This window comes from Ursus americanus, chromosome 11, assembly GCF_024610735.1.
Source record: "Ursus americanus isolate L20-20 chromosome 11, mUrsAme1.1.p, whole genome shotgun sequence".
NCBI lineage: Eukaryota > Metazoa > Chordata > Mammalia > Carnivora > Ursidae > Ursus > Ursus americanus.
The window spans coordinates 69760913-69779759 of NC_142137.1; the positions used below are offsets into that span (position 1 = coordinate 69760913).

Sequence of the window (18847 nt, forward strand, 5' to 3'; positions counted from 1 at the left end):
GCTGGTAAGATAACGGGCTCTTTCGTTTCTGAAGGCCAACATTGCATGGTGACCATGAAGGAACCTGGAGGAGATCAACGCCTGAGAACTAAGGACTTCCAGAACCATGTGAGGAACCCCCTTGAGCCCCCTGTACTCTGATTCTGTGAATTGTCTTTTCCCTTTTGGTTTGGCAAATCTCCTCCTAGATCTCCCTCTTCTTAGTTGAGCTTTTCAACTTTATTCAGGATCTGTGTTTTGTTTTGTTTTTAAATGAAGGCATAGCTCTTCCTGGGGAGTAGTCTGTTATCTGAAACTCTGGTTTTGAGTAATGGGACCCCAGTCAGCTACGTTCTCTCTTAGGAGGGTCCTCCTTCAGGGACGCTATGAGGTTTTAAACATAAAAACCGTCCTCACATGCATTTTTAGCTAATTAGACCAACTTAACCAAAAATGATTTAGAATTCCAATGGCTATTATGGGGAACTTTCAATCTCCCCAACTTGCTTTTCTTAGAATCAAATTATAAGACTGTGGCTCTAAAATAAAACAAACTGAATGGATGCCTATGCCAATTGATATCTTGGAGATTCCAAGCATATCCAGAACTCTAAAATCACCTTTTTACAAAAATACCATTTCCAAATCAACCAAGATATAAAAACAATTGAAAGAAGACAAAAAAAAAAAAAGAAAGAAATCTAAGGCCTCTTTCTCTCCTCCACCATCTTCTGTCTCCTAACCCACATCCTTTATTCCCTCTGCTTCTTCAATCTAATTTTCTCCCAGAACTTCCTTTCTCCTCTGGACCTGTTAGAACCTGTCCCTTTATAATTAGACACTCTGAGGATCCTTCCTATTGCTAAGCCCCTGATTTCCTATGTTCCCTGGACTAAGGCCAAACCATGAGTCATAGTCAAAGATTTCACATAGTTACTGGAGATCCTCCTAGATATGCCAAGGAATTTCACCAACCAGGTTCCTTGGATTTACCCTAGCTAGTTCACATGCTTGTTGGTGAAGGCCAAATCCAACACTGGATGAAAACAGCTAATTGGGATGATCCTTAAAAATCTCTAGATCTGCAAATGAGAGACCTATGCCCTCCCTTGTTATATGTTCAGGCTCAGGCAATCACTAAACAACCTCACCTGGCAATCCCTAGGGCTTCCCAAAACCTGTTGATTGGCACAGGATTTAGGCTTGCACTCAGAAATACAATGAACATGTACATGGCTATTACAGTCTACTCCAAATTATTTTTCAGAAAATTCTGGCCTTCCTATGGATGTGGAATCAACCCGAGTAGCCTTCAACTCTACGTTCACCAATAAGCTGAATTGGGATCTTTCTCATTTAGTTAAAAGGAACAGGATGGAATAAAAAACTCTACTCCAGACTTAGTTAATTTAGTAAATTAGCTCATCCACACTCTAGAGGATTCAACTATAAGGAAGACCACTAAAGTCTCCAACAAATTAAGGCCCCTAAACAAAACAAAACCCCTCCTAGACTCTGCCATTATTGCAAAAAGCTGGGACATTGGAAGAAAAATTGATACAACTTAAGGGCTCTAGGTAACTTCAGCCCTATGACCAGCCTTTTCAATGCCCTCCTAGCTCTCAATATTAAGCCACAAGGATCTATAGGGTTTTTTTCTAATATTTCCTCTTAAGTAGTTTGGAGAAACAACTCTGCAGATTGGGAATGAATCTCTCTGTGTACTGAATGAATCTCTCGGAGTACTAAAGTAATTCAAATAGTGGGGGGTCACTAATAAACCTCAGTAAGTTTTTATCTTTAAACCTATTCCCTTTTGTTTAGGACATCTAAGATAATAACCCTTTTCTCCTTAGCTCCTCCACCCCATTCATTTATTGGGCTGAGATTTCTTAGAGAAATATTCTGGAATTCCCTTCTCCTTAAAGAGGAAGATAATTCTAGAATTCGGTAGCGACCAAAATAGCCAACCAGGTGAATCAAATGACCCTTCAACATCTTATATCTTCTCCATCTCTGATGGCACTAAAGCTAATTCTAAGAACACTAATCATTTGTCCTAATTGGATCAGCTGTCACCTTCCATATGGGCAAAATCCTCAACTGACATTGGTAGAATCCACAGTGCACCTCCTATTAAGATGCAAGGAGATCCCTCAAAACCTTTCTTCAGAGTTAACACCCTAAACACAAAAAGGCCCTTCAAGTCATCAAGCTTATAATAGAAGATTAGAAGACTTAGGGCCTCATCTCCTGGCACTGGTCCTTGGCAATATCTGTTTTGCAAGGAAACCTATAGCCACAGATGGAGATTTGTCCAGGATCTTTGAGCCATAAAAAATATCGTTATCCAGCAATACTTTGTTGTTTCAAATCCCCATAATTTCTTAGCTTCCATCTCCACAGAAAGTAATTTTTTATGATGGATTTATGCAGTGCCTTCTTTAGAATCTCTATGGATAAGGACAGCCAATAGCTATTTGCCTTTACTTAGGAAGGAAAGCAATACACCTGGGTGGTGATGCCCCCAGGTTTTTTGTTTGTTTGTTTTTAAGACTTTATTTATTTGAGAGCAATAGAGAGTGAGAGAGAGCATGAGCAGGGGGAGGGGCAGAGGGAGAGGGACAAACAGACTCCCCATTGAGCAGGGAGCCTGACACCAGGCTCCATCCCCAGACCCTGGGATCATGACCTAAGCCAAATGCAGACACTTAACCAACTGAGCCACCCAGGTGCCCCAACCCCAGGGTTTTACTGAAAGTCCTTCCTACTTCTCCCAAACCTTTAAAGTGAATTTAGATGATATAAAATTACCTGGAGGCTCTACTTTATTATACCGTGTGGGTAACTTGCTTCTCTGGTGCCCTTCTCAGGCCTCTTCTGAGAAGAAAAACATACACCTTTTAAAACTTTTAGCCTTGAAGGGACACAAAGTCTCCACGGAGAAGTTGCAATTTATTCAAACTCAAGTTTGATGTTTAGGGCACTTGTTCTCAGGGCAAGAGCTACATTTAGATTCAAATAGGCTTCATGATATTCTGAACTTCCCAAAACTAAGTGACAATTATGAGGTTTTCTCAGGCTAACTGGCTACTGTCAAAACTGAATTCCAGACTTCTCTCTTATAACCCAATCCATATGTTTTATTAAAAAACAACAAATCTGACCTTATTATTAGGAAAAATCAAGATGACTTAGCCTTTAAAGCCTTAGAAGAAAGCTTTATAAAACCCCCCTGCCTTTGGGCACCCAATTATCAACTTCCCTTTTCTCTTTTTGTAATTGAAAAAGAAGGGAATGCCCTTGAGATAACTCACTGAAAAACACGGGGACCACGACTGACGCATAGGGTATTGTAGCCAACAGCTGGATCCCATGGCAGGATACCCCCCCTTGCCTCAAAGCCATTCCACCACCAACCTTTTAGTCAAGGCCACCGAAGAGATAGTCCTGGGACCCCCCTGAACCATCCTTGCACCTCATACCTTAGAAGCTCTCCTGAATTCTGATCACACTCAACATCTTTCTGCCAACTGCCTCATGAAATCTACTTGCAATCTGTTCCTCATATAACTCTTTCTCACTGTAATAATCTCAACTGTGACTCTTCTTCCCTCCTCTACGGGGGATACTCTTCATGACTATTTCACTCTCACAGACCACCTCCTGAACCCCTGTGATGACCTTCAGGAAACTCCTCTGGATAATGCTGACTTTTCATGGTTTACTGATGGTTCTTTATTTAAGAGCTGAAAATGAGAAATATCACGCTGGGTGTGCTACTGCCACTCTTTTTGAAGGCGGCACCTCTGCCTTCAGCTACCTCAGCACAATAGGCTGAATTGTATGCTCCTGGCTGGGCCTGCATTTTAGCCAAGGGCAAAACTGCAAATATTTATACTGACAGCTGGTATGCCTTTGGAGTAGCTCCTGACTGTGAAATGCGATGGAAGGAGGAAGGCTTCCTCACTTGCAGTGGTGACAACATTAAAAATGGCCTTTATGTCCAGGAATTATTAGATACCATACACTTGGCCAGCTGCTCTGGCCACAATAAGGTCCCTGGGAATTCAAAACTTGATTTCCTAGAGGATAAAGAAAACCACCTCGTTGATATTTCCACAAAGAATACTGCTTCCAAAAGAACCACCAACAAAATCTCTGTCTTGGTCCAAAGGGATGCTCCCCCAATGACAACCTGGAAAAATTGACTATAGATGCCCAACAGTTGGCCCCAGAACAGGAAAAACAATATTGGAAATCTAAAAACTATTGGTTTGATGAAAAAAAAGGGCCAAAAATAAACCTGGGTAGGGCCAAATAATAATCCAGTCCTGCTAGAGACTCTAAAATTCCCATTACTGACTACTGTGCATGCATTGAATCATTGGTCTAATAAAATGATGGCCTTTATGAACCAGTACTGGTGGGGAAATATTAACAAGGCCACAGAGTAAATATTAACAAGGCCTACTTTGCTTGCCCTGCCTGTACAAAATACAATTCAGGAAATCCTGTCTACACTGCTCCTGAGGACTTTGAATTGCCCAATGGACCATTTAAGGTTTGGCAAGTAGATTTTATTCAGCTTCCCCCAACTCATGGATATGAATATGTCTTAGTTAGGGTTGGTATATTTGCTCATTGGATTGTAGCCTTTTCTTAGACATAAGCTATTGTAGCTAAAATCCTACCAGAAAAGATCATCCCTACCTGGGGAACCCCTGCCTTGAACTTCATAGTGACCAGAGAACTTCCTTCACCAGTGACGTGCTTTCACAGACATGTGCTATTTGGCCAATTTTTACAACACTTTTGCTGTACCATCCTCAATTCTCATGGCCAAGCTCACTAATAGCATCATTAAAACTCAACTGGCAAAATTTGTAGAGACCTTCAAATATCCTGGTCAAAAGCACTGCCAGTAATCCTTATAAACTTCAGATCTACCCCTTTTGGAATCCATAAACTCTCACCCTTTGAGGTAATCACAGGACATCCAATGCACTTGGCACCCGCTTCTTTTAATCCACAGCTGGTAGAGGGAATTATACTTCAATATTATAAAGCCTAATTGCTTCTGTGGAGAATAACCATGCTATCGTAGGACAATCTTTCCACAGTGCATTCCTGGGATACAAAGACCTTAAACATCTAATTGCATCCTGGAGATTTCGTCTATTAGGCAGGCTCTTCAACACACTGGAAAGTCCCCTATCAGGTATTATTAACCAACCTTTCTGCGACCAAACTCTAAGAAATAGACTCTTGGATTCATGTGTTACATCTAAAGAAAGCACCAAACCCTGATTAGACCTGCATACTAAACGATGACCTGAAAATAAAGATTTCCAGGAACTAAAGCACACAATAGCTGAAAGAGATAGCTTTCCCAAGATGACTGGACCAAAAATGACATGTCCAACATGGTGAAGCTAGTTCAGCACTTCACGGTGATCTCCAGTGCTTACCTTAGATGGGGAATGCCTGAGAGTTCTCCCTCTTACCCATCCTTGTTATTCAAATGGTCCTCAACAGCTTCCAATCTATGTACTTTCCTTCCAACATGAGACATGACAACCAGGAAAGGTTCTTCCTGGCACCAAGCAATGAAACCACTAAATACGAAAAATCTGACTCTCAATCAGAGTACTTTTGAGGAAAAAACATCGATCGAAAGGGAAAAATGTGAAAATAAAGGAAGCCTCATTTATAATGGAGTTCGGAAGCCCAGAAGGGGAAACTTTCACACACTACCACTCACTATAAGAAGTATACCTCACAACGCCCAACAGAAAGCAGCTTACTTTACACACACCAGCAGGAGGAAGGAAGAACTTCTCTTTGCCCAGCAACAGCCTGGCCAATGAGAATTCAGTGAAACAGCCCCTCCTAGTTCCCCCCTTTCCCCTATAAAAGCAAGCCCCTCTTCTCTGTTCTTTGGATTTGCCTATAGTTTGCCACAGTTTACATGTCCACAGCTGCAATTCCTCTGCTATTCCCAAATAAACTTATTCTGTGGGTAAAATCACTGGGTCTTTTGTTTTTTACAAAAAAACAAATGTATCAGCCATTTACCCATTTTTATCGCAGGTACTCTCATTGCATGACTATACAACAATTTGTTTATCCATTCACTTATTGATGAAGACCCAAATCTTCATCAATATATTGATCAATATTGATATTGATCAATATAGCCTATTTTGATCAATATTCCATGTGCACTAGAGAAGAATACATATTTGGCTATTGGGTAAAATATTCTACAACTGTCAATTAGGTCAAGTTGTTTGATAGTGTTATCCAAATGTTCCATAGCCTTACTGATTTTCAATGTGTTCTATTATTGAGATGTATTAAAATCCTCAACTTTAGTTGTGGATTTGTCTTTTTTTCCCTTGCAGCTCTACCTGTTTTTACTCCACGTTTATTGAAACTGTGTTATTAAGTATGTAAACATTTAGGATTATTATATCCTTTTTATGAAGTGACTCTTTGTCGTTACGACATTGCCCTCTTTACTAAATTCTTTGTTCTGAAATCTAGTTTGTTGCTAACATACAAGCCAACTTTTTTTTTTTTAACTAATGCTACCATGATATGTCTTTTTCTATCCTTTTATTTTTAATGCATTGTGTCTTCATAGTTAAAGTAAATTTCTCATAGGCAGCATATATTTATATCTTGCTATTTTATCCAATCTAAAAGTCTCTGCCTTTAATTGAGATGTCAAGAATATTTACATTTAATGTGATTATTTACATGGTTTAATTTAGGTCTATCACCTTACTATTTCTAACCTATTTTTTGCTATTTTTTCATGCCTTTTTTGTGTTATTTTTGTGCCTCTATTTTATCTTCTTTATTGGCTTATCGCCTATAGCTTTTTGTTATTTTAGTCATTGCTTAGGGATTATGGTATACATTATAGTATCCATTTCTAACTTATTAGTCTGTTTTAGAGTAATGTTATGCCAGTTTTCATATAGTATAAGAACTTTCAAGAGTATTCTTAGATTTTTTTTTCTATATCCAGCTTTGTGCTATTGTCATACTTTACATATACATATGTGATAAACCCTATAATACATTCTTTTACTTCATTTAAAGAGCTAAATATTTAAATAATATTTAAGTAATAAAAATACTATATTTAATCATTCAGTTAACATTCCTGGTGTACTTTATTCCCATGTTTCCATCTGATATAATTTTCCTTCTGCCTCAAAGGCTTTCTAAAATATTTACTGTAGTGTAGTTCTGCTAGTGATGAGTTCTTCAGCTTTTGTATGTCTAAAAAAATCGATTTCACCTTTGGTTTTTAAATTCATTTTTGCTAGGTATAGAAATCTAAGTTGAAAGATTTTCTTTCAGCATTTGAAGCTGTTGCTCAACTATCTTCTCTCTTGTTTTTTTTCCAACAAGAAATCTTCTGTCATCCTTCTTTTTCTCTGTATATAGTTTGTTTTCTTTGTTTACTTTTAAAGTTATTTTCTTTATCACTTGTCTTAAGCCCTTTGATTATCATGTACTTGATGTAGTTTTCTTCATGTGCATTGAAAACTTTTCAAGCATTATTTCCTCAAATAGATTTTGGGTTTTGTGTGTGGTGTGTGTGGTGTGTGTGTGTGTGTGTGTGTGTGTGTGTGTGTGTGTGTGTGTTTTGTATCCTCCCTTCTCCCACCTTTTTTCAGGGACTCTAATTACACATATATTGGGCTGCTTGAAACTGTCCCACATAGTTCACTGATATTCTCCTTTTAAAAAAGTAGTTTGCTAAGTTTCAGTTTGAATAGTTTCTTTGTTTTCATTAAATTCACTAATCTTCTGCAAAATCTAATCTGCCATTAATCTCATCCAGTGTATTTTTCATCTCAGACATTGCAGTTTTCCTCACTGAGAGTTCAATTTAGGTCTGTCTTTATAGGCTTCATGTCCCCATTTAATTCTTCGAACACATGAAATATAAGTACAGTGACTCTTTTAATGTCCCTGTGTGCCACTTCTGACATCTGAGTCAGTTCTGGTTCAATTCTGATTGAATAATGTGTCTCTTCATTGTTGATCATATATTCTTGCTTCTGTGCATGACTTATAACCTTTAACTGAATGCTAGACATTTGTTAATTTGCCATGTTTGACTTCTGTTTTCCAAGAAATATTCTTGGACTTTGTGTTAGAATATAGTTGGTTACCTGGTAATTCTTTTACCCATTAGGGTCTTGTTTAAAAAAAAAATGTAGTTGAGGCCAGAGAAGCATTTCATTTAGAGAAAATTATTTCCCATTACTGAGGAAAACTTCTGAGTATTCTATTTAGTGCCTCATTAAGTGTAAAGTTTTCCACTCTGGTTGCTGGAGAGAAGCAGTGTTTCCAGTCCTGTGTAGGAACTAATCCTTTCAGGTAGTTCTTACTATAATCTGTGGATTATTTCTCTACGCAACTTTTTTTTCCTCCAGACTTTGTCCTACAAATTCTATCTTCCAGACTCTCATATCTGTCTTTTCGACTGCAGGAACCTCGTGGGTTCTGCCTGGGATATTTCTCCCAGTGCCAGAGCTTGAAGAATCTCTTTAGGCAGTCAGATGGGGCAATCAGAGAGATCATTTTTCTCTGCCTCTCAGGAATCACTGGCTTGTTGCTGGTGTCTTGAAAACTTCATATATTCTATTTTTTTTATTTGTTTGTTTCGGAGCAGGAAGGGATAAATCTAGTCCCTGATTCACTGTCTTAATGGAAGTGGAAGAGAGGCACTATATTATTACAACAATTGTTAAAAATCTAGTTTCATTCAGTTTAGACTATCATAGGTTAATAGTTAGATAACAAGAATCATCTTTTCCCAGCTTCAAACTTTTTTTCCTGTTATCACCACACAAACCTTGGAAGTTGACTCATGTAAGCCTAGGAAAAGATGAAGAAAGAAGACTGCAAGGTATCCTCACCCTGAAGCAACTCCTTTCCAGACCTGAAAATCTTGGGATCTAGGACACTCACCAAAGAGAAATTAGGCTTTATCAGAGAGGGTGTCATAGACCACCACTGTCTTAGGACATAATACCTGAGAATTACTAGTTAATTATTTGCTTAAGAATAATGAGTATTAAGAGTTTTAATGGCAATAAACAAATTTCTTAAACTCAGTGAAGCAAATATAATGACAGTACCAACAGTTTTCTAGAAATGCTTTTGAAAAATTACAGCCCAAGAAAGGAACCACTGAACTAGACCACTTGCGGTCCACATATTAAGTCATCCACCACAATGCAGACACTCTTCCTCTGCTATAAGCAATGATTATCGCAAACTAGCTATTGACCAGCTTTAAGATTCAAGTTTGATTGTGAATGGAAAGTAACTTTCGTGGTAATATTTTTGATGCTGGGGTCAACAGGATGAGTCAAATTACAGGAAAAGACTAAAGAAAATGTTTTGTTTGAATTGGTATTGATATTTTGTAAAATACTTAAAATATGCTCTTTGCTCTTAAGAACATATTATTTGTCTTTAGGAATGAAGAGGATTTGCCTAAAAAATAGCTTACTGAAAATGAAATAAATCTTATATTAGTAGCTTTTGAAATCAAGGTATTAATCTGCAAAAAAATTAAAGAAAGGTAGTACAAAACATCAAACTAATATTTGATATTAAATATATTAATACAATTAAAGAGGAAAATGAGAACATTTCAAACATGTGTTTCTTCTAAGATAAGGTTTCAAATTTTGAGGGCTTTTAGTTTGGTCTACATTCCACTCTTAAATGATAAGAAAGGGAATAAAGCAGAAGACAATATAAAATGCCATTGAAAGTTGAACAAATTAGGAATTTTGTAAGAAATAGTTCTATAGAATGAAGACAAAAACTGTAGGCTCATGAAGCATGTTATAACATACAGTAAGACATTTTACCATATCATTAAAAATTAAATTGACCTGTCACTTTGCTTAAGCACGAGAAAGGTTCTTGGGAGATTAGGCCAATGAAACACAACTCTGCTCTCTCTCTGTCTATCTGTCTGTCTCTCTTGCTTTCAGCAGGAATATTAAATTTCTAGGAGAAAAGGGAAAAAAGAGAGGCAACTCTTGAGCTCTTACTTGCTTTTTTGCTTGAGTGTTGACAGCCTGAACCTATTGCCCTACCAAGAACGCCTCTGGCTAAAGAGAAGAAAGACTGTATTCATGATAAAAGCTCTTTGGGCTCAGTTTACTTTTCCAAGTTAGCTTTAAAGCAGTTGAGATACAGAACTTCAGGGTCTTTGCTAATATATCAAACCTGACCTTTTTGGGGAAAAAAAATTAACTTTAAAAACTGGTGCTAGGCATAAAGGTCAGAAGACGGTAAAGAGAAAGGCTGTATATTATTCTATTATCTAAAATGAATCCTATAATATGAATTAATAACTGGGATTTTAAAGCCATGGGTGAATTCAAAATAATATAAAAACATACACCTACTGATTTTGATGTTGGACAGTGACATTGCTAAATTTAATTTAAAAAGGTATATCAAAACAAAGCTATTCTATTTGAACTAAATTAGGTAAATGGTATTTCTCTTAGAGTTGCTATCAAATGCATCAACATTTTCTTTTTAAACAATTAAAATATCTGTGTGATTTTATTTTATCTAAAATCTGTTTTTCCCATTTTGTTTCTCACCATTTAGCACTGTTCTATTATACCCAGTAGTCAATCGATAAGTATTTGTTGATTAAACTGAATGAGCTACTGACAATTATTGGGATTTTAGAAAGTAGTTGAATGGAAAATAGTCTTACACAATAAATTGATGCTTTGTCACATTTTTTTCCACAGTAAGCTGTCTTTAGACAACATAAGCCAGATGATACTCTCTCTCTACTTACCCTCCTCTAGGTTTTTATACCACTTGGAAAACAAAACCCAAACTTCTCACCACGGTCTATCAGGCTACATGAGCTGGGCCAGCCTCGTCTCCATCACCAACCACATTCCCCATCCTCACCGCGTTGGCCTTCTTCTAGTTCCTCAGATGTGGCACTCTCTTTCCCTGCTCAAAACATTCTGAACTAGAGATTGCCTGGGACACTCTGCCTTCCGGAGCTTCACATGCCTGTCTCTTTCCTGCCATTTATGTCTCAGCTCATGGTCCTTGAGACCAAATCTAAAGTAGCATCTCATCCCTCTCCTTTTCTCTTTGGATGATGTGACTCCATACTGACTTCTACCACAGCACTTGTCATTAGTTGATATTAATCTTAATAAATAAATATTTATTTATTTCTCTTGAATTGCTTCCCTCCCACTCTGAGAACATATGAGGTAATTGATAAGGGAAGTAAGTGACTCTCTTTTTCATAACTGTATTTTTAGAACTTGAACAGTGTCAGGCACATTGCAGGGCTCCCTTATATATACAGCTAAACAAATGAACCAGTGAAGGAATGGATGAATGAAGGCAAAGTGCATTATCAGCCAAGATCCAAACATTGTATGTATTTAGAAGGATGGTAGAAAATGAGCATTAAAACTTGTTTTAATTTAACTATGCCTGAAAAGCAATGTTAATATTAGTCATTTCTCTCTATTTCATGAAGGGCTGTGCCTTTAGAGAGTTGTCATTGGATTTAGGATACAGTACTGTAGTCATGTTGAAATGACATGAAGGAAAAAGTGTCAAAGTGTCTCACAGAGATTCAATTATATCATTAAAGAAAGGCAATGGGGTTTATTCTTTCTTTTTTTTTTTAAAGATTTTATTATTTATTTGACAGAGATAGAGACAGCCAGCAAGAGAGGGAACACAAGCAGGGGGAGCGGGAGAGGAAGAAGCAGGCTCATGGCAGAGGAGCCTGATGTGGGGCTCGATCCCACAACGCCGGGATCACGCCCTGAGCCGAAGGCAGACGCTTAACCGCTGTGCCACCCAGGCGCCCCGAGGCCTATTCTTTCATGCTAAAAATGTAGAGAAAATACCCCTCAATAATAATAATATCATTCATAAGCATAATGGCATACACATTTTAGGAAAGAAATCAAAGCTTTTAAAAACACCGTCCCAGAGAATAATTTTATAGCACAACACATGTTTCTTCAGCTAAGAATGGGGGTGTTTTGGATATTATCTCTAAAAATAAACATGTATAATTAAAAAAAAAAGCTTAAGGGCAAGAGTTTTTCAGTCTCTAAGACTAAACTTAATAGGGGCCACTTACATTGTTGATGGCAGAGTCATCAATTAAGTTGTACAGCAGAGCTGAGTAAGAAATCAGTCCACAATATTAGTAATCCATCTGCTCATCACAACAAATTCTGGCAGACAACGTTATTACCTTAATGATACGATATTGGAAGGAAAAATGTAAGGAAAATGGCTTAGCATCCCCCAAAGGCATGCAATATAGTTCCAAATCAATTTGAATTTATAGCTATCCCAAGTCATCTATAATAACCCCATTCCATAAACACTAAATTTTGAACACCTTTTAAAAAACCAGAATCGATATACATTCAAAACAACCAGGTGCTCTATTTACATGTCATTCTAATATAGCTGAATGAAAGGCTTTCATATACAACCCCAGTTTGAAAATCATAGCTGTGGATATATTTTCAGATGTCACTAAGGGAGAATTTATAAGACACCTCACACTTAAGCAAGATACTAAAATAAAAAAATGAAGCTCAACTGAAAAAAATTACCAAAGGAAATGAGGTATAACTGAATTGCCTGAGATTAAAAAAATTGAGTTTCTTTTTTCAATTTTAAGGGAAGTAGGAAAGCATGGCTACAAGGTTATCATGGAAATCCTTACAAATTCTCAAAAGATGGCAGAAGTTCAAAAACAAGAGGTAGAAAGCATGTGTCGGGTCATTTTGCACAATATAGTGACAAACAGAAACATGTACTTGGAAACTATCAGGACTTCACGTCCACTTTCCACCCCTGTCCACTCAGCTTTCTGTCCCAGGAGGCTCTAGGGGCTACACTGGGCATCTTGTTGGTTTGGGTCAATTGTGAAGCTCCTGAGAAAATGGACAAAGGGTGAGAGGTTGTTATTTCTCAGGGGTCACTGTGTAGAATGGGCTTGGCTGAGAAGTGAACCACGAAGCAACGTGCATAATATTTAGGGCTGGTTTTATACGGCCCTTTACCATCAAAGAGGAGTTGTGGCAGGAACCGGAACAAAGTCTGGAGATTAATGACCCCCAGAGAGCAGCTAGAAAAACTAAGATTATCGTGAGCACACTCTGTTACTTTCATCAGTCTTCCTTGGATTTAAAATAAAATTCTGTATGGAACGCTTCCCAATTTAAAGTAAAAGGAAATAGACAAGAAGAATAGAAAAAAAATAAATCTGAAGAATATGCTACAGGAGGAAAAGATAGCATGGAAATAATGGGTTGACTTTATCATAAGGATGCTATTTACTTTAGCCTGACCGATACTCGAAGGGAATTGTATCAGCAAAGAAAAAGGAGCGTGACTCTAGCAAAGGAACAATCTTTGAGAAACAAAAAAATAAAAATAAAAAAATAAAATCGGACATCCTTAGAACAGTCCCGCAGGCTCAAGAACAAGATAAATTTTCTAGGAAGGATCATAAAGAGATAAGATTGTTGCCCTGCCCAGACTCCGACCTGAAAGGCAAAGAGAAATCTGGAAATAAAAACTGGAAAAATGGAAATCAAAGCAACTCACTGCCAGCAAAGGAGCCATCATATGTCATAAGCTAGGGAAACAGTTCTTTCCAGAAATTTTGGCAAAATGAAAATAAAACCACTACCATCAGCACCACCGTTCTCCAATAACTTCAGGCAAAAAAGGAAGGGAAAGGATGTCAGTTTCCACAAGGGTGAAAAGCTGAACCTGGAACACAAACTCAAAGGCGTCTTGTTGTTTTGTTCTTTAACCCTCCAGTACACACTGAAGATAAAAATTGCTCCTCACGGGCTCAGCACGGGGCAGGAGGTGAAATAAAAGTCATCTGGGGAAACAGGAAGGGCACATTTTCTTCAATGGGAGCTCGGGGAAGACATCACTTCCCCGGCCTCACAGCACGGGCTGACATCTTCAAGAAGCCCACCCTTGGTTACTGGGACAAAACTCTGGTTCATAAAGGCACTGAAACTTTTTGCACTAAAACTAAGTTCAAAGATTGAGCTGGCATTTTAATTGTCCATTTCACTTTTGTTCGTCGGTGTTATGAATAACTGACAGGTGGCTAAAATAACCATCCATAACATTACAGCTAAAATCTTGAGAGCCGTGATGTATATTTAAAAAGCTGTATTTCAGAGGGCTGCTTTGGACAAATGACCTTTTTTTAGATTAAATCTACATTTTAAAAACCTCAAAATTCTGTGTACTTTAAGAAGTAACTAAAAGTGTACAAAGCTTTTTTTTTTAAATAGCAACTATCAAATTATACTTTATTTCTACATACCCAATTAGTTTTATTGATGAAACAAATTGTAGTTTAATTGGTAAATGCCTTAAAATTTCCTTTTGGAGAAAAAAGATGATAGATACAGACGGATAGATAGGTAAATGGATGGATAAACGATACCATACAATGCTATAATAGGTTACACTATAAAGATGTACTGGATGCTTTATTTATTTTTTAAGCTTTATTTATTTATGTGTGAGAGAGAGAGTGGGTCGGGAGGGGGGGGCAGAGGGCAGGAAGAGAGAGTCCCTGCTGAGCACAGAGCCCGAATTGGGGCTCAATCTCAGCACCCTGAGATCAGGATCTGAGCTGAATCCGAGAGTCCAGTGCTTAACCTACTGAGCCACCCAGGTGCCCCAAAGTGCAGTGTTATGTGTAGATTCTTCAACACTTCCATCATGTGGGTACTTTCCTTCCACTGTTTAGCCATCCAGAGATAATAAACAGTATAACCATGACTCCAGCCTTAGTCTGGTGCCAAAGCCTATATTTGTTTTTTCTTTTGGAATCTTTAGATTTTGAAATAACTTCAGATTAGAGAAAAGAACTGGACACAGAACTCTCATACATTCTCCATCCAGAATCCCCAAATGTTGGTATTTTACCACATTCAGTTTATCATCTCTCTCTCTCTCTCAATACACAGTGCACATCACACGTAGTCACAGACACGTCTTGCATACAGACTTTTAAAAAATCATTTGAGAATAAATTGCAGACATGTGATCCTTTACCCCTAAATATTTCAGTTTGTATTTCTTGAGAATAGTAAAGTTGTCTTACAAAAACACAACACAGTTATCAAAACCAGAAAATACTAATATAAGACTGTTACATAATTTAACTAACCTTATTCTTACTTGTAAATTCTATAATTATATCCATAATGTCCATTCACCACTAAGTAATGGTCTGGCCCAGAGTTTAATGAGGGATCGCATATTACATCTGGTTGTTATGTCGTTTTAATCTCCTCTGATCTGGTCCAGTTCTTCATCTGTCTTTTTTCTTTCATAACCTTGACACTTGCTGTTGAGTACAGGCCAGGAATTGTGTGAACGGTCCCTCAATTCGGGTTTGCCTAAGGTTTCCTCACACACCACCGATGTGGTCCAATGTGTCACCTTAGATCACTTGGCTGCAACGGTGTCATTTTTCCTTTTAGCATAAGTAAATGTTTTCCTGGAGAGATAATTAAGGCCATGCAAATATCCTATTGGTAGTGAAACTTCTACTCACTGGTTTAGCGTCCATTTATTGTCCTTGCCTGAATCAATTATTATTAAGACAATTTCCAAACTGTGATTTTCTGAATGTGCCAATCCATCCATGTTTCGCATTTCACTGAAGGAAGAGCCCTTCTAACCACATGTTCATTTATATGTTTATTTGATTAAGTCTACATGGACATACAGATTCTTATTTTATTGGCTTATAATCTCAATTATTTATTTATTTTTAAAGATTTTATTCATGTATTTGAGAGAGAGAGAGCACACAAGGGAAGAGGCAGAGGGGGAGGGAGAGAGAATCCCTGCTGACCGAGGAGCCTGACATGGGGCTTGATCCCAGGACCCTCAGATCATGACTTGAGCCAAAACCAAGAGTTGGACGCTTAACAGACTGAGCCACCCAGGCACCCCTCATGCTTATTTATTTTAATGCTCAGATTCTCCTATGTTTTGCCAGTGGGATCCTCTTTAAACTGGACCCTGTGTCTTTTTGGCATGTCCCCAGTGTCATACGTGTCCCCTCTTTTTTTTTTTTTTTAAAGATTTTATTTATTTATGTGACAGAGAGACAGTCAGCGAGAGAGGGAACACAGCAGGGGAGTGGGAGAGGAAGAAGCAGGCTCCCAGCGGAGGAGCCCGATGTGGGACTCGATCCCGGAACACCGGGATCACGCCCTGAGCCGAAGGCAGACGCTTAACGACTGAACCACCCAGGCGCCCCCATACGTGTCCCCTCTTATTTCTGGAGCAAGAAGATGCTGCAGAGGCATTTTATAATTTCCCCCCAAATCAAACCTATTCCAGAATCAACTCTTTATCCAAGGAGCCTTGTTTTTGTTTTTAGTGGAAAAAGTGTTTAGACACCAAGACCTGAGTGGTAGGTGTACTCATTGCTACCGAGATGGCATTGCTTCTAGAATCTCTTGGAAGACAAAGCTAAGAATACATTTGTTACACACAAAAATATCTATGACAGCTCCGAGTTCACAGTGATAACTGTAATTCCAATCACACCTCAAAGAGTTTATTCTAGACTTCTTCCTTTCAGTATCATTTTCTTCTCTATCTTTGTTGATTTCTTTTTTTTTAACATCATAAAACCTTAACGTGATTCCAAAGGTCAAAATACACAAAAAGATAAAGTCAGAAAAGAGTCACTCTCTTTGTCTCGCCCACTTCAAATCACTGCCACCCCCTTATGCCTGCCACTCAGTTCTCCCCAGGTCTCTTTATCTGAGCCCTTCAGTCAACTTCTTCAAGCCCCTCTGGTGCGGCCTGCCTACGGAGTCGGGGGGACACCTGGAAGGCACTTTTTCCCACTCTGACTCAGTACGCACTTTGTGTCTTCCTGTTATATCTCCTCACTCCCACCCAGGGTCCCCAAAACTGCAGCAGGCTCTCTCAAACAGGGAGACAACCCCTGTGTCTGTGTTGACCACTTGACTCTCCACCCCGCACCTTTCCACGGAGGGAAGTGAAACAGGGGGACGGCGTTCCCTTTGGCTTTAGACTCTTGCTTATAACATCGTTACACCATCGTGGTAGGTAACTCAAGGCTTCAATTTATTTATGGCTACTCTGACACCAGCAGCTCAGAGTCCTTTCTCCCAAGTCAGCTGAGCTCTTGATGGATTTCCATGTACTGTTACACAAAGGGTACCACAATATAGGTTATCTTTTGCATTTTGCTTTTTTTGTCTAGTAATACCTTCTGTAAATCACTGTACACCACTGTGTAGAGGTCTTCCTCACTGTCTTCCCAGCTTCGTAGTACTCCATGATGGGGGCAGACTCTTCCAGGTTTAGGCATTTAGGTTTTTCCAAGATTTTTCAACTATGAACAATGACGTTGTATATATGTATTTTCATGTTGTTGCTGATAGCGAATTCATGTCATTGTAGAAAAAAAAAATTAAAACACACTATCTTGAGTAAACTTGCAGCGTGATTTCTAGAAGACCTAACTTTTGCAATCAGTTCTTTAAAAGAAAGTAGAAGCCAACTGTTCACGTGTATCACCAGTTGTTTCCTTTAATGTCGTAGTAGGTGAGGTTCTCTGACTGAGTTCTGAAATTTTATGCCAACAAATCAGCAAACTGCCTCAGCAGAGAAAAGGAATTCACCAAGTGTATCACTGGACTTCACTCTTTTGTGGGGGGGAAACTTCTTGAGATTATAGGATTGCTTCTTCCTCAATTGCAGTAACACGTATTTGGGCTAAGGATAATGATCAAACACTAAAGAAAAAGAGAGATGCATATCGAAAGTAACTGCAAAGGGAAAAAAAAAAAGCAGGACAGCAATCCCTGATTTCTGTCAGAAGCGCAAAACCAACTCTATTTAGGGCTATAATATTCTCTCCCGAGGTCAAGTTTCAGCTTTAGCCTAATTTTCCACAGAAATGGTATTTGTAAGCTGGAGACTATCAGCTGTGTTCTTTTTTCTGAAGCCTGCTTTCAATGCATTCCTCTCCCTTCCTTGCTCCTCTGTCACCTTTAACTGCTCACCCTTCTGCTTTGTGAAATTGAAGCAAATTGCAATGTATTCTATAAGATTCAAGCTAGAAGAAATGGAGAGTTATTCAGATATAAAGAACATAATATAGCAAAGTCCTTGGGTGAGAAAATAGTGAGCAGAGAACTTTCCAATCTCAGGACTGAGAGTATGAAGGCTTCCACATTAACATCGATGTATAAGGCTGAGGTCAGAAATCAAATGTAAATGACACATTCATGGAAAGTATCTACTTGCAGGGTAGGATGTTTCATTCTTAGAGATGGAAATCAATTTGTTTTAAATTGACTGAAGTTCTTTTACACAAAACAGAACCTTTGTACAATAGAGTATAAACTGACAAGATAAGTATTCATTCTGAGCCTCTGAAATGGAAAAGAACAGTTCACAACTGCCAAGATGAAGGTCTCCATCTGGCATTTCAGATTTACTGGTATTTTATGAAAGTCAGTTTTATGTGATAGAGCAATTCCCTGACAGAGGAATAAAAGGGAGGACTAATTCTTGCTTTAAAAAAAAAATGTGAATCCATAATAAAGGTAACATCTCTGTTGCCTTTCCAATTTGTCTGTAAACTGCATGAGTCATTGATAGGTCATAGATGTGAATCAGATTCAAATTAATAACAAACCCATCAAAATACAGATAGGTCAGATAGTGATGAACAGTTTTTCCAACACCCACT

At 38.3% G+C, this 18847-nt stretch overlaps 1 protein-coding gene across 3 annotated transcripts in view; it reads right to left on the minus strand.

Annotated features, from left to right (window-relative positions):
- Positions 1 to 18847, minus strand: part of PRKN (parkin RBR E3 ubiquitin protein ligase) — a 1256589-nt gene that overhangs the window by 581415 nt on the left and 656327 nt on the right. The window lies entirely within an intron of this gene.